Raw genomic sequence first — 10,726 nt, forward strand, 5'->3', positions numbered from 1 at the left:
TAGCTGTCAGAATCTATTGGCATATACGTAGTCTATAGTGTATACATTAAGGAATTATAAAGCTAGCATCATGGTCCTAACTTATTAAAGTAGCCTTCTACCAAGACTCGACTGTTTTGAAAGTAGTCTTCTACCAAGACTCTACTGTTATGAAAGCAGTCTTCTACCAAGACTCTACTGTTCCTTTGTCAACTAAAAAGTACATTCTCCCTAGTTTATAACCTATCTCGATTAGAGAATAGATCAACCTTCAAGTGTTACCGACACTTTATGAAAGTAATGGGAGAAATGAGTACCCTGATGTCATTTATAATGACATACGGAGGTACTAACAACCTAAAAACATATGTGTTTTATTAAGGTCATAATGTGATAAGAAATTCCCATACTAAACGTTCTCCCTACGAGAGATTCTGGGAATCAAGGTTGACTTTCGCAACGAGTTGCTAGGCCACGTTATCCACATTAAAGTTATGTGATCACGTATACCCAATATAACTACCACAATGTGTTGTGATTCATTGGTATAGTTAGATCCTGAAATTGTTCCATGCTATATCACCTTATTATGTTCTGTTCTGTTCCGTTCTGTTCTGTGTGTGCTTCATTGTACTAGAAGTAATGAGTGGCATTCTCTTAAACTATACCTATAGTAGCTTACTAATGCTCTACTGGACTATTACTGAAAGACTCATTTATCTAACAAGTTATGCTTATACTTTAAAAATGGAGTTTTGTATAACTATAAAGTAACATAACCTTTAAAAGAGTTTTGAAATGTTTTAACAACTTATAAATAACATAAGTAACATTTTGAAAGATGTTTATAACAAACATTTACACAATTATCATGCTGTTCAACTTGTATTCCCCCCTTAAAACAATTAAAATAGTTAAAAGATTCATTACGGGGTATGAACTCACCTGATGAGGGTGATTCAAACGGGTATGCGTGTAAGGATGAGAAGTTCCACGAATGAAGTTCCGAGACACAATAAGTCCTAAATGATATTTAAGGACACATATTGACATAAATATAGTGTTTAAAACAACTATATGAAAGGAAACACCTTCCGGGACTAGGAAACACCTTAACCAAGTGTTGGAATCACATGTGATTCAACATAGGAAGGTATAAAGGCACTTATATGAGTTTACTACCATGAGTTCACGGCCCAAGGCCGTAAACTCATGGTTACTCATGTGTTAGTGCAAGTTTGAAAGCAAGGGAATGTTTTAGGGACAATAGCTTTAACCTAGGATGAGAAAGACCACTTCTTTTGGCACTTTTGGGGTGTTCACGGCCCAAATGAGTTTACTACTGTAAACTCATGGCCAAATATTCTTATGAGGTTCCTAAAGGTCATAAAGAAGCATTCTAAATTCATGCCTAAGCCCTTGGTAGTGTTTGTGGCATCAAAACACCCCTAACTTGAGTTTTCGGCCCATAGACCATTTGGTCATGTGTTTGCAGCCGTAAACACTTGTGGGTGTTGGTATTTTGGTTGTTTTGAGTCCTAGACACATCATGGTAAAAAGCTATGCTAGTCTCTTGGCTTAAGGGTGGCATTTAGGGCATTTTGACACCCTAAAATGGAGTTCACGGCCCAAGAACTTGCTTGGCCGTGAACTCACTTTTGGTCCTTGATTTTAAATGATTTTGATGCCTAAACATGTCAAAGTTTTTCCCATGTTTGGTTTCCAAGGTCTAGGGGACATTGGGCACACTTTGGCCCTTAAAATGGAGTTTACTCCCCAAGGTGTTCTTGGGCGGTAAACTCACAGATCTTGGTGTTTTCCTATGATTTCTAGTGTATTAAGCATATATGAAGCTTTAAAACAACACTAGATAGAAGTACTCACTTTCCGGAACAAAAGTCTGAAGATCCTTGAGAGAGAATTTGGCTTTTCTCTAGTTGGAAATGTAACTAATGAATAATTTGGTTCAGAATCCTATATATAGTCCTGGGATTTTTTTGGCAGAAAGTATTTTATTCCCGCAATGAACTCTAATATCATAGAGTTTTGGAATAACAGAGTTGCACAAAACCCAAGTGCAACCTCTCTCCTGATATCTCCTTAAGTGTAAATCCTGAATTGCTCAAACTTATCCCAATAAGTTTGAAAGTTAGCAGAAACAGACTTGGCTTCTAGTGACGTGGTTGGTTTCACTGAATGTAAATTTTTGGGTTGTCACATCACGGACCAGGAGGTTCAAGGTTTGGGACATGTTCAGGTTCAGGCTCGGATGTAGGTTCCGAGCCAGTTGATGATGGACTACGTGAGTTCATCGCATCAGACATTACGAGAGGCATCCTTGAGGCGACCTTAGTGATTTTTGGTTCGATCAAGGAAGGGATCATCAAGCTGATGGAGGAGCACCTCAGGGCATTTAGGAGTGACATATCATCTGGCCAGACAGGGACACACACACTCTCCTTCTACAATTTCAGGATGTGGTGCGCCATACTTTCATAGGGTGAAGGATCCCATTGTGGCTAGGAGGTGGACCGCAGACATGGAGTCTGCTCAGTTGACGAGCTTCTGCCCTGAGAGATCGAAGGTCCGGTATGCTGCAGGTAGTTTGAGGAACAAACCTAGAGACTAATGGGAGGCGGTTAGTGATTCGTGAGGAGCCCCAGCCATTGAGGCTATGACCTGGTCGGACTTTTTGTGACCAGGTTAAAGGCAGAGTTTGCGCCAGTAATGGAGCTTTAGCAGCTGGCTAGGGAGTTTCTGGACATGAGGCAGACGACTAAGTCGGTGGCAGAGATTACCCCTAAGTTTAGGGAGAGGGCTTTACTTGTGCCTAAGTATGAAAGGGACGAGGAGATGAGGAAGACCCGATACCACGCCATGTTGAGGGATGACATTCAAAAATATGTCAGCTACTCAACATGCCCGACTTTGGAGGACGTGATAGCCAAAGCGAGGGAGAGGGAGATTGACATAGAGCACCTTAGGAAAAGGAAGGAGGAGACGGGGCAGACGAATGGGGTTTCTGGGAAGAAAGCCTTTGGATTCGACTCGAAGTCGAAGGGCCAGCAGGTCTAGAGCTGTTGTGGGGAATGCGGTAGGCCACATGAGGGAGTCTGTAGAGCTGGGGGCTCGGGCTGCTACAAGTGCGGCAAGACCGTGCACTTTCGCAAGGACTGTATAGACCCTACCCACACCATTCAGATGTCAGACTTGATTTGCTTTCATTTCAATCAAAAGGGCCATAAAAAGGCCAACTACCATCGACTGACATCAAGAGCGCCAGTGGCGGCGCCGACTCCAGCGACCCTGTAGATCACGGATGGCCGACAGGGCAAGATAGAGGCTCTAGTGGTGAGGAGCCGAGCCTTCCAGCTGATCACCGAGGAGGCGTGTGCCACATCGAATGTAGTGACGAGTATGTTTTTTCTCCTTAAAAACTATTTCATGTCGGTTATGATACTTATGTACTATGTTTATGTGTTTTCTTTAGGATCATTCCATGTATGCTTAGCAGGGTAGGCCGGGCACCCATATATGCCTGAAAAGGGTAGGTTGAGCACCCATATATGCTCAGCAGGGTAGGTCGGGCACCCATATATGTTTGACAGTATATTTATTGTATGGTATATGGTATGATGGGGGAACTCACTAAGTTTTGTGCTTACAGTTTCAGTTTATGTTTCAGATCCTTCGTCTTCAATGGGAAAGGAGTCGGCACGGTAGCAACGCATCACACACACACACGATTTTCCACATATAAAATTCTTGGGATTTGTACTTGAACATTTTTACTATCTTATGGCATGCTTTTGAGACATATGATCTATGGTTTTTATGAAATGAGATAACTTGATGATGTTTTCTATATTATGTTTTATGAATCATTAAATCAAAAATGAAATTTTTGTCTTGAATTTTTAGGATGTTACAGTAATCATCTCGGGCTCTTCCCTTCGAAACAGAAGTACCTGAAAACATAAACTGAAAACCGTAAGCACAAACCTTAGCGAGTTCCCCAAAATACCACATATCATACATAAAAAAAAATATAATAGGCCCCACCCGTCATCGTGTCCCGCCAAGCATCGAGCCCCACTCGGCATCAAGCCCCGCCCGATATACAAATCAGTCAATCATCGGGCCCACCCGGTATGTATATAAACATATTAACATATAAACACATAACATATGCAATAATCACAAAGATAAATAGCATATAACATGGTCATCGGGCCCCGCCCGGTAAACATATCAACACATAACATATGCAAGAGTCATGCAGACATCTAGCATCCTAAACATGACAAACCATGGGCCGGCATTGGTGCCTTTGACCCACTAAACACAAAGAGGAAACTCACCTCAAACTGCTAAATGTCTCAGATAAATCTCATTCTGCTGGTCCAGAAAATCCGCGTGCTAACATCATCAATAATACCCAATTAATAATTTGGTCTTAATCCAAAAGCAATAATCTAGTTGACTTGTCCAACATCCACGGTAAAAGACCATTTTACCCTTTTTCCTACTTGGCCCAATATCAATGCCCAACCCATTTGCTCTCTAACTGTCCAATTCTTAAATGACACCCAAAGCCTAAATAGCCCAATAAAGAAAGCCAAAAATCCAGAAATTATCCATGGGAGTTAAGGGGCCAAGCTCGAATAAAACATAGAGAAAAAACCCAAACCACAATTCCTTCGGCCCAGACTAGCGGACACTCGGCGTACCAGGCTCGTACGCCCTGCATACACGATTGATGTAGAAACAGGTTTGCAGCCAGTACGCCCCGTGTACTCGCCTGATCCCAACACTTTGGCCAAATGACTTAATCACTTCATAACTTATTATCTAATCCACAAGATATCATTATATTGATGGGTTTTGAGCACTACATCAATCTTATGGTGTACATGCAAACCCTAAAGCTTTGGATCTAGTTTGTCTAACGAGCACGCAATAATCATCTAAAGCTAATAAACCCTAGATCTAGTATATAATATTCGATATTATATAATAAAACGGTTTAGATCTTACCTTAATTGTTATGTAGCAATAACAATCTCTATTCCTCTTGATCTTGACTTTTGAAAGCTTAGTGCCTCAAATGTTGCACCTCTAATGGAGTCACAAACACCATGAGCAACAAGATGACTTAGGAGAGGGAGGAGGGGCACCAAAAACATCCAAGATCTACTAGAGAAGTGTTGTCCACGTTTTTGGGAGCCTTAGGGGGTCCTTTTATACTTGTGTGGGCTGCTAGGGTTTCAGGTGAAACCTAATTCCCTGCTTAGGCCTTAAGCAACCCATGGAGTTCCCTTAGAAAGCCCTTGGACGAAAATCATATGGGCTTCCCATAGATTTCGTTGAATCCCCTTTCCATTAGGAATCCATAGCCCAATTGCAACTATCAAATAATTGCAATATCAGTCCCCTTTATTTAATTAATCTCTTTTAGCCACAAAATTAATTCTTATTAATTCTTGACTAATATTAATTAAACAATATGATTTCTCTTTTAATGTATTATTCATATATAATATAATAAATCATAATTAATCCTTTTTCTCCTTAGTTCATCCTATTAGTTACTATGATGAAGGCAACCCAAAAGGACTATGCTCACAGTCGGGTCAAGTTAATACCAAAATAGTTATGGACTTAGACACCTAATCTAACACATATTAAGGTCCTAACCAATAAATTCAAAGGTTTTAATCCTTTGCATGGCTAAAAACACCCCAAGTTCGAATTCTAGCATCTTAGCTCCATGAAATGAGGTATCAACTTTGTATGGTTACACAAAACCCATCAAGGTGACATTTTTATGCATTAGGGACCTCTAAAACGTCTCCTGGAGTAACCTTTGCTCACAAGGACAAACCAAAATGAACTAAAATAAACCATAAATCACCCTAAACTAGATCTACACAATGAGTTGTCAAGCAAAGAACTTTATAACTTCAATGGCTTGCAAAAGTGGTGATAACTCTGGATCTCTAAGCTCCACTCCAAGCAATGAATCTTCAATATCCTTCTATCACTTTAAAATGCACAAGAAAACACCAATATTCTTCTCAAGAGCACTAAAATGGTGGCTAAGGGTCGAGATTAGGGTTTAGGAGATATGGAGGCTGATAATAGGTAAAGCTCATGGGACTTAATGAGATTATATAGGGGTAAAACCCTCAAAATTTGGGTTTCAAGCTAGCTGGATGTGACAACCCAGAATTTTCATTCGGTCAAACCCTAAAATTCAATCACTCCATATTATAAGTCAAGCTCACTTTTTCTTGTTTTTAGGAAATTAAAGTTCGTTTGATTATTTTATTAATTAATCTTTAAACGAACGGGTGAACGGATGGGCCGTCTCGGGACTTGAAATTTCTAAACCGCGAATACCACGTAGCTTAGAAGTTCACGGCCAAACTTTTATGTTTGGGCCGTAAACACCCTCAAAAATCGTAAACTCATGCCTTAAGCATGAGTTTACTCCCCAAAGTAGATCACTTTTCATTTTACCCAAAAGAGTAAACTCCAAAAAAAAACTCTCTCAAGTATCATCCAAGTTTTTGCTCAATATCTTCAATCTAGTAAGTGTTTCTAGCCCTTTCAAGCTAGTAAAACACTTAATCTAGTGATTGTACATCTTTTCATCCATCCATTTATGTGTTTTGACTAGATTTCCAAAACACCAAGAACACACACTAGTGTTCTTGGACTTTAAGTTCATTTCAAGCTTCCACAAAGTAATTACTTCTATCCTAGAGTCATTTAAAGCTTGCTATACATATTTATACCAAGGAAAAGTCCCAAGAACACCAAGAACAAAGTGTTCACGGTTTTGGGAGGCTCCCAAAACCGTAAACACTAAGTTTAGTGCCAAAAGGTGCTTTAGGGTGTCTAGATGCTTCACAATGCCTTAGGGACTTGTCTAGATCCATCCTTGATGAGTTTATCACACAAAAAGCACAAAAACTTTGCATTTATATGTGTTAACGGTTTGGGTATCTCCCAAAACCGTAAACACCTTAAAAGTTGTATAAATGTCCCATATTTATTCCTTATCCCTAGAATCTAACCTAGGCTATTACCTTGAAGTGTTTAGGACTTCAAAACAACAAAATACCTTAGTCCATAAGAGTTTACGGTATTAAACTCATGGAGGAATGGTCCTTAGACCGTAAACTCCATTTAGGAGTGTTTTGATGCCACACAACACTTCCTAAGGCTTAAACATGAAGTAGGAATGCTTGGAATAGCTTAGAAGACTTCAAAACAACAAATGGTCAAAAGTTTAGGATCTTATGGCCGTAAACTCAAGAGTTTATGACCGTAAACTCAAGGGGTGTTGGTCTTTAGGGAGTAAACTCATATTAGGGGTTCCCTTGAACCCTAAAACCCAATAGCCTTGCCCTACAACACTTAGATGCACTCCTTAACACTTATAACACTTATACAAAGTGTTTAGCATGTCCTAGGGTGTCTTGACTTTGTTTATTAGTTGTTTAAAGACTAGTTGGATACATATATGTGATATTATATGTTAACTAGGATCATAGAGTGTGTTCAAGACTTCACTTGACACCTAGCATCCTGTTTTAGTCCGTTCATCCCAACCACTTGCTACAGGTGAGTTCATACCCCTTAATCAATGTTTTAAATGTTTTTAAATGCTTTATGGGTGGGATACATGTAGAATCATGCTAGTTATTATATCAGTCACATGTGATTAATAAGTAGCATTCAAATGATTTACTACTCATTAGCCGTTTTACCAAACAGTTTCCTTCAAATGATTTTCATAAACACTTTATATGTTTAAAACTCCTTATTAAACTATACATTTTACACAGTATGTTTCATTTCAAACTCATTTACAATTGTGTTTCAAACAAATGTTTCTTTATACTTAAACTGTTTTATCAAACCCATGCTTTCAAACCGTTTTATAGATTGACATCAAGTTGATCTTTTCTTAGATAATAATTATGTTCAAAGGTTTTTCAAAACTTATTTTATGCTTTTATATTATCAATTGCATGCCTATATATATATATAGTTATATAAGAAATGTTTAAAAGACTTAGGAAGGCTATCCACCCTATTTCCTTTTCGCGCTTGAGATGTGGTCTGGTGGGACATCGGGTATCCGTCCGAAGGTCATTTAAATATTAGTTATATATCATGTGTACATATATAGTCATAAAGGTTCTCCCAGTTCATTCAATACCCTTGGGTAGCAAGGGTATACTTCCATGTTCATACGTACAAGTTACATTACTAGTAAGCTACCATATGGGTAGTTTAGGAAGATACTAGAACTATTACTAGAACGCGATATCATACAATGAGTCAGTTCATTCATGATTCAATACATGCTACATATAGAGAGAACACACGTTACAGCTAGCACACACAGAACATTACAGTACATTATTATACTATTACATAGATACATCTACATAAGTACAGTTACATGAATACGTTTACATATATACGCTTACATGAGTACACTTACATGAATACGTTTACATATATACGCTTACATGAGTACATTTACATGAGTACATTTACATGAATACGTTTACATATATACACTTACATGAACACGTTTACAGATGTATAGATTCTATTATATAATCCTCATTCTTATCTTCACTTTGTGATACAATCACATAATCGCCGGGATAGGTGGGATTTAATATCCTAGTACCAAAGGATACTTTGCGGGACTAACCATTCCTAAAATCTCTGTTAGCTACAGAGGTAAAAGCACATCCACGGATGTCAATGGTTGATACCATTACAGGTATACTTTAAGGGACTAACTATTCCTACACCCAACTGTTAGCAACAGAGGTAAATGTACATCTATGGATGTCTTCAGTTGACACTGTTAGTTATCCTAGTACAAAAGGATAATACTTAGGTTATTTATATTATTACCTCTATCTTGTGACTCATTCACATAACCGACGAGGTGAATTATTTGAGTATCCTAGTACTAATGGATATAAATTCTTATAATAATAATAATAGTATCACACTTGGGTCTTGGTAGAAGACTACATTTAGAACAGTTAAGTCTTGGTAGAAGACTACATTTAGAACATTTAGGTCTTGGTAGAAGACTGCCTTTTATACTAGTAGGAATCATAGGGATTTCTAGGGTTTTTCAAACGTTTACAGTTGTTTTACAAACATTTTCATACTTACACGAACTTTCTTTCAAAACATTTTCAAGTCTTTCATTACATGTCATACAAATACTTACATTTCAGTTACATACAAATACTTACATTTTATTCATACAAATACTTACATACAAATTAAGACACTAAAATACTTATGATCTCACCAGCTTTAAAGCTGATACTCTCTTTCAAAATAACTTGTATCCTTAGGTCAACAGTACACAGGTACCGATGCAAGGTTTAGAGAAGATGGAGCTCGTTCAAGACTCATCTTTCATTTTGATTATACTTTAGTGTTTATCATAATTTGTCAGAACACACTTGTATTAAAATTATATTATTAATGCAATGGATGATGTTGTTGCTTGTTTACTACTTTTTATTGTTGTGATACTGTACATGACGTCCTCCGCCCCAAAACGTTTCCGCCGTTCTTGGTTTTGGGGTGTGACACTGGAGTACGCCCTGCATTCTCCCACGTACACCCAACGTACATGGGTGCATCCACGATCCATCAGAGAGCCAGTACACTCAGCGTACATATATGGTACGCCTCGCGTACTAAGCTAGAGACCACAATGAAACGTTTTTTCATAAAGGGGGTTAAAGGAAACATACCAAAACTTTCGAATGTTACAAACATTTTTCGAAGTTCAAAGTGATATTTTAAAAAGTAAATGGGTGGAAAAGCTACAAACTCATAAATATAAAATATAAAAAAAAATTACGTAAATGTTCCCTATAGTTTACACATAGTCACAAACTTAATCCCTACTACTTGAAAGATCAAAATACTCTCACACTAACGGATGAACAATAACGGCATCATCAAAAAGGGTAATTTGAAGCAAGTTTTGGAAACCACATGGACCATATTTGTCAAAGAAAATTCACATAGACTGAGTTTGTGACCTTTAGTAAACCACATAAATTATTTTTGTAGTTTGGTCTTAATTTAGATACATGAATTTAATATTTTAAATTTTTTATTTTGCTCCAAATTTAATTTTTTAATTACTTACACTTCTTAAAATTTAAAATATGACTAATATGTTTAATTTATAATATAGTATAAAGTATAAGATTTGACTTCATATAATAACTAATTTGATGCCTTAATCCAATGGATTGGAAAATGAATTTTGAATTCCAATCATAAGTGGAGAAGGTTTATAATTTATAAGTTAGAATGAATTTTGAATTTCAATTATAAGCATGGGTGGGCATAGGAATATATAATAGGTGTTGTCGGGACGAATAGATGTTGCCGATATATGAAAAATAGGTAAAAAAAAAATTGAAAAATCGAAATTTTTTCCACTGCGTCCATAAAAGTTAGGGTTATCGGTGCCACACCAGGAAACCCTTAAAACCATCCCTGATCATAAGTGCAAAGATTTATAACTTATAATTATGCCATGTGTCAAAAATGAGTTTAGAAAAATGCCATGTGTCTTTGTTAGGTTTTGTTTATTAGAATAATATAAGTAGATAGATGGAAAATAAGTTCCCAACAAATATTCCTTTCAAAATACATTTCAAGTATTTCA

Source organism: Lactuca sativa, chromosome 8 (assembly GCF_002870075.4).
Source record: "Lactuca sativa cultivar Salinas chromosome 8, Lsat_Salinas_v11, whole genome shotgun sequence".
NCBI lineage: Eukaryota > Viridiplantae > Streptophyta > Magnoliopsida > Asterales > Asteraceae > Lactuca > Lactuca sativa.